Below are 6,673 nucleotides of genomic sequence, written 5' to 3'. Positions count from 1 at the left end.
TCGTTTTCGGCCGTCGGATCGCTGTTAGTGGCACCGAAATCTCGTACGCACGCGCTAACTCGCGCGTCAGGCCGCGCTGGGCTTTTTGGGCCGCTGCTCCGGTTGCTTTTTTCGCTGTCTCACGTTCAATTGGGCCTACTGGCCTATTGGGCCTAGCCTTCTCTACCGCCCAACACAGCGCGCATAGGTGAAACGCCATGCACGAGCCCTAAACCAGGTTCGCAACCTGCTCTGTTCCAAGTGCGCCGCCTGACATTGGCCTCGGAGTGCATTGGCGGCTAGCGCGCCGACGCGAGCGGCGCGACCGGATGGGGCACGAACCCTAGCGGCGTGACCGGATGGGTAACGGACCATAGCGGCGCGGCCGGATGGGGCACGGGCGCCAGCGGCGGAGCCGGTTGGGGTGCGGCGGCCAACAGGCATGAGATTCAATCGCGAACGATGATTAATCGGGCCATTAATGCCAATCGATGCTCCGGGAAGGTCGGTTTCATCGCTATTCATGCCAATTGATTGATTTCGAGGTTAATCCTGTAATTGAGAGGTTAATCGTATCTCTGTATATTCACCCCAGCCTATAAAATCCCAAACTTGCAGCTGGTCCTTTCCTACTCTGCTCATTTTCGCAAACCACAGTCCAAAAGCAAGGTGATGGGTGTTGCTTAGGTTCCAGCTCTGTTTGGTTTAAGGTGATGTGCTTGTTCCAATTCTCAGTTATTGTCTATCTAAATATGTACTGACATGTCCTCCGTCTAATTCATAGTTTCAAATGATTACAGCTTCTCTCCAGGTTGGAATTCTAGCGACGTACTGCTTGGTATCTTTGGTTCTTCCAGTTGATCCAATGGCTAATGGACAACCCAGACTGGCCGCTGCTCCTTTCCCACTCTCCTCACTCTTGCAAACCAATCTCCAGCAGCGATGGGTAATGTTCAGGTCTTCAGTTCGTTCCAATTGTCTCTGTTTGATGCACCTCCTCTTCCCCCAACCTTCACTTTTAAAATTTGTTTTGTTTACTGATACTGTTCTTTGTGCTCACAAAAAATGCAGGTGTTCTGTTGGATTAGAAAGTTTAGGAATTAACCATTTGGAAGGTGATCCACTGGTTTCTATGTTTCCAATCTATACAGTACCTCTTGCTGCTCCCGTGAGCAATTATTTGACCATGCACCAATATTATACTACATACTTTGTACTCCGGTCCAATGTTATCCCATGTACAGATTTGTTCTTTGTCTAATTTATAGATTCTAATGCTTGGATGTTCGATACAAGGTTGAATTCAAGCTATGTACTGCTGGTTTCCTTTCTTTCCTCCACGGCGACCTGATACGGCCCATACGGGCTGCAAGGAGGCTCCAGAGTTACCACTACCATTGGTCCTCCCTGCCATTTGCTGAATTATGCTTCATCGCATATTAGCCAAAATTCGTGGCTGATGTTCTATAATCGATCAAGCCACTTCGCAGGTGCTTATGTAATCTTTGTACTGGTAGGAACTAGGAATTTGGAAACACAAATCAGTACTACTAATTTACCGTGGAGCCGTGACAACATCGTGCTTTGTTTATTCACTTTTAAAAGTTAAACTTAAACTGGCAAAGTGGTTACTGTTTTATTTTATCCCTGTTAGTCAAAGCTCATGTAATGTGACTTGCCAAGTTTCTGTTGAATGTATTGTTTAAAAAGAAAGATCCGAAGGAATGATTATTTGGCATCAAATTAAGTACTGTCCTGCATGAACTTTGTCATGCTTACCCTCTTCTATATTTTTTATATGCTTTACCAACTATATCTCCCGATGTTATAAGTATTACCTTGTAGGCTGATACTATTACAGTGAAGACATAGAAAATGAATTATAGAAGTTATTGAGCAAGGAGTGAGGCAGGTCAATCTCTCTTGTCCTGTTTACTACAATGTTATAGTGAATGTTCAGGAGTTTACCACAAATACATGTTTAAGTGAAGAGAAAGCATCCTACCAGCGATTATCTCCCAGTCTTTAGGTTGACCAATTTCATACAAGAACCCTTTGTACTTATCTTATTTATGAGTATTATGACACTTCGATGACATGATTTTCCAGTGTAATTTTCGGATTTTGCAGAAAGAAACACCTAACATCCAGCAGCTGACAGCATCATAAGCATTGTTTCCCCTTACCAATAACGGTGCCATGTAAAGGGACTAGCTACACCTACTGATTAATAATACAAAGATTAAGATTCCCTGGGAGTTGGGATTGCATCTTTATTTTGCGGCCACTTCAGTTCTTTGCTTTGATATGGCAGGATTGGTCATCTGATAACCCTAAAAGGTCCTCTTTCTTATCAAAACGAACAATACTCCAATAGAAAAAAATTGACCAGCTGATAGATAAATATATTTTATTTTTCTGAATGTTGTATTTATCGACTCTAGCATGGAAGAACAAAGTACGAACAGTGTGTTTGGAATTTCAGTGAAGCCATTGTTCTGTTCTTTTTGGATAGTTTGATTTATTTAGGTTCTGTTCTCGTTTATATAATTTGATTTTTCACTCGGTGACAATGTTAATTGTAAGTAAACTGAACCATTTGAATCTATTTTATGATGCAACCATTTATATTTTCAATTAATTTCTTTGTTATTTACTCAAGATGGGCATAATCAAATTAGGCAGGCTTCTCATAGTATTATACTCTGTAGTACGATAAAATGGGAATCTTGCAAACATAAAGCCATCTTAACATCCTTGTTTTATGTCTATCTTTATGAGCTATCATATAATCCAACCATCAAAATAGACGGGCGCAGCAACGCGCGCCATCGATGATCTAGTATGTGTTAAAGAGAGGTCCAAAGCAAGTGAGAGAGCCTCTCGACATGCTAACACTTCCAGTGAAGCAGGACCGATCCTGCGCCGTAGGCAGGCGTGAATGGGCCGGCCTATTCTTGCCACGAGTTTTTTTTTCTGTTCAGCTTTTAGTCATATTATTTTCAAAAAAGCTGCATGTTCAAAAAAGTTCAGTGTATATTTAAAAATGTTCTCCGTGTATTTAAAAGCTGTTCAATGTGTATTAAAACAATATGTGCTATATACAATAAAAAAATTCATCGTATATTAAAAATATTAATGTGTACAAATAAAATGTTCATCATATAAAAAAGTTAGTGTATATTTAAAAGTTCATCGTGTATTAAAAAACTTTTTCCATGTGTACTAAACAAATGTTTGATGTATACAATATTTTTTCATCATATCATAAAAAAGTTTTGTCTGTATACGTAATATGGTCACCGTATACTAAAAAAAGTTCATTTTACATTGAAAAAATATTTATGTATATTGGAAAAATGTTCACCGTATATTGCAAAAGGTATAGGGATCAACGTTCTTTTATTTGTTGTAGTCACTGCAAGTCAAGCCTCATCAAAGTCCATCCTAGCTCAGCCAGTTACCCAGCCCAGCCCAGGTATAAACAAACATAAAAACGAGACATAGAAAAATCATATGAGACTAAGACAGCTGGCTGCCATCAACCGATGGTGACTTAATTAAATCTCGGTCACTGAGCTATAGATAGACCCAAAATATATAGAAGCGTGCTACACGCTATCCTTCGCCTTCTCCGACTTTTCTCGCGCATCCTCTCTTTGCAAACATAGCATCATAACATTGGCCATGTTTCAAAAATACAACGAAGTTGCAATTCACCTCGCCCATCCTCCCTTCGAAAAAAAAACATTGCAACATTGACCATGTTTTAGAAATACTAGTGAAGCTGTAAATTGGCGAGCTAGCATACCCTCGTCCCCACAACATCGAAGATGATTTAGAAACGTTGGCGACGTTGCAATCCAATGAGCTCGCAGGACCCACACCTTCGCATCATTGGTGTTGTTTCAGAAACATCACCAACATTGCAATATGGCGAGCTCGCATGCGCATGCCTTAGCAACACTGACGATGTTTCGGAAAACCACCAACAAGCTCGCGACACCGGCGTCTTCTGTTGCAGAACCACAACCAACTCGCTGAAGCACCCGGGTAATCGTCGCTGGCCCTCTCTCCCCTTTAGTAGTGCGCAGGGCGGGTTGCAACACTGCCCCGACCTTGCAACTGCGGTCGGCCGCCTCCAAAGCTCGGTAGAGGAACGGTGTGTGAGAGGACGAGGGACAAGAGAGGATTCGACGCATTGGTCTGGTTTACTTCGATGTTGATGACGATGGGTAGACAGAAAAGAGACCGTGATTGGTGAGAATAGGATAGGGCGACATGCATGGGCCCACGGGACATGTGGCAGGTGCGCGCGACACGGCCGTTGCTTGGAGCGGGATCCGCAAGTTGAACAGAATGGTTTTTCTAATATCTATGCCTGCATTGCAATACAGAGATACACAGGTAATTATCTATAGTTATTAGTATTATTAAAAGACAGTGCGACAAATCCTTAAGTAACCTATGAAAGATCTTGCAGATAAGCTAATGATGTAGGCTTGCTATCACTATCCCCACAATTTCGAGGTTTAGATTCCGACGCTACTCCTATAAAACATCTGCGATTGAATATCGTTCTTGCAAAACTATAAGTATAAAAATAAAAAGATGCATGCACTTGATGGACACGCCCGAAGGGCTCCACGGGCATCTTACAACCCTTGAGCACTCAACGTCCTAGGATGTCCAGCACGCACCCAGCCACCAAAAGTGCTGCGAATGGACCCGTGTTTGTGTAATCCAAAGCGTATCAGACGTTGAAAATACTAATACTAAGGGCATCTCCAGCCGTTCGCCCCCCAGGGCGCCTAAATAGAGCGGTCTGGGGCCGTGCCGGCGCTAGTTCGGCCCCTGGGGGCGACCTAGCTCCCAGTCACGCCCCCACGCGCCGGCCTCAGGATGCGAGAAATTCAAACTTGGTCGTTCCCGCTCTCAAAAGACGCCGCAAATCCGGCGATCGGACGTAGTCTGGCGTTACAAAAAACAGAGCGCCGTCGTGCGCAACGATTCACTCGGCGGGGTCGGCTCCAGGCGTTGGCGGAGTCGGCGTGCGCGGGCTCGTCGGTGTCGGTGCGGTCTGCGGTAGAGATGGGGCGTCGGTGTGGACACGTAGGCGGCGGGCGGCGAGTAGTTGTATGGAGGGTACTGCACGCCGACGAAGGCGGGCGAGGGCGTGCGCGTAGCGGGATGACCATGAGGGAAGGTCACGTTTGGGTTGAACCCACCGTGCGCGTCGCCGTCGGCGTAGCCGGGCGACGATGAACCCCATGGAGATCCGGCGCCTTGCTGTCCCCAGGGCGCGTACTGGGCGTGGCTGACGACGGGTGGATTCATCCCCGCCTGGTCGACCGATGAGGAAGACGCCGCCGCGCGCGCCGCGTTGTCGCGGGCCTTCTTGGCTATGGCCCTGTTCCGCCTGTCGGCGGTGACTGTTTCGCGCCGCTGAACTTCCACCCTCCACTCGGCGTTCGACAGGCCCGGTGGCTTCGATGGCGGCGCCCTCTGCTTCCTCTGCTTCGGCTGGGACACGGCGCCAGTCGCGGTTGCCGCCGCGCGCGGCATGGCGTACTTCTTCGGCGGCATGGCGTGCTTCTTCGCGGCGAGCGGGAGGGGGTTTGGCGGGAGAAAGGGAGAGAATGGCGGGAGGAAGACGAGCGAGCAGGAGAGATGCGAGGGAAAAGCGTCAAGAAACGGCGGGAAAAAGGCCCTCGGGTTGCTTCCAGGGCGGGTCCACGCGCCTTTTTCGCTTGCGTCGGCTCCCCAAGCGCCCTCCAGGGCGCCGGGTTCGGCCTGGATCCGCCGGCACCAGTTTTGGTCCGAGCCAGCGAAAAACGGGCTTCTGGAAGCGCGATTGGGGCCTTTTTTTGACGCCGGCGCAGCAAAATCGCCTGGGGAGGGCCTGTTGGGGGCGCGGCTGGAGATGCCCTAATATCGTTCACTGTGTATCTGTGCGTGAACTGCTGATGAGACAAGGCACAGGAACTCCGGGGCGGGATGGGTTGGGCGCGGAGCCACGCAACGACGGGCGTCACGATCGAAGCATTTTTCATTTCATTCATGGACTAAATTTCCTAATCCGCGACGCGCCTTTCCCGGTTGGTTGGTTATCATCAATCCATCTGGAGACGACAGCCGACTGCATCACGGTGAGCCGGACGCATGATTGGCCGCTGGCCAGTAGAAACCCCGGCACGTCCCCATGCCATCCGCCCGGCGCTCACAAGCCAGAACGCGCCGAGCACACGCCACCGCCTGCCCGTTCAACCACCCCGCCGTCGCCCGTCCGGTCCGCGCCGCTCTGTGACTAGTAGTGGCACCACAGCGTTGCGCCGGTCGCCGGCGCCGCGCGTCACGCGTGCTGTGCCGTGCGTGACGGCGGACGGAGCGGGCGTGCCGTGCACGCGACGCGGGCGGGACGGGGCGTTCGGTCGGGCCGCGGGCGGAGCCACCAACGAGCGAATAATTTTTTTCTATAATAATATAATAAGCAAACAAAGCGCAGGAATCTACGGCGGAAGACAACAAGGCGCGGCAAAAAATATCCAGCTCGTCGGCTTCCCGGAGGGAGCGCAAGTGACGGGCGGGCACGCACTCCCTCCTCCCTATCCGACCCGGCCCAACCCAATCCGTCCTCCCTCCCCGATATACCACCGGGAAACTTGCTGAGATAACAGCGGAGGTACCCCAAAAA

The 6,673-nt window shown here is 48.8% G+C and overlaps 1 long non-coding RNA gene across 1 annotated transcript; it reads left to right on the top strand.

The window, feature by feature from the left end:
• The first annotated feature begins 363 nt into the window (after window positions 1–363).
• On the top strand, window positions 364–931 carry LOC119293275. Its single transcript, XR_005143011.1, has 3 exons — window positions 364–483; window positions 598–689; window positions 780–931. It is a non-coding gene; the product is annotated as an uncharacterized LOC119293275 (long non-coding RNA).
• The last annotated feature ends 5,742 nt before the right edge of the window (window positions 932–6,673 follow it).

This window comes from Triticum dicoccoides, chromosome 4B, assembly GCF_002162155.2.
Source record: "Triticum dicoccoides isolate Atlit2015 ecotype Zavitan chromosome 4B, WEW_v2.0, whole genome shotgun sequence".
In the NCBI taxonomy this organism is placed as follows: Eukaryota; Viridiplantae; Streptophyta; class Magnoliopsida; order Poales; family Poaceae; genus Triticum; species Triticum dicoccoides.
Note: the sequence above shows the minus strand (reverse complement) of the source record. Positions and strands in the feature narration are given on the sequence as shown.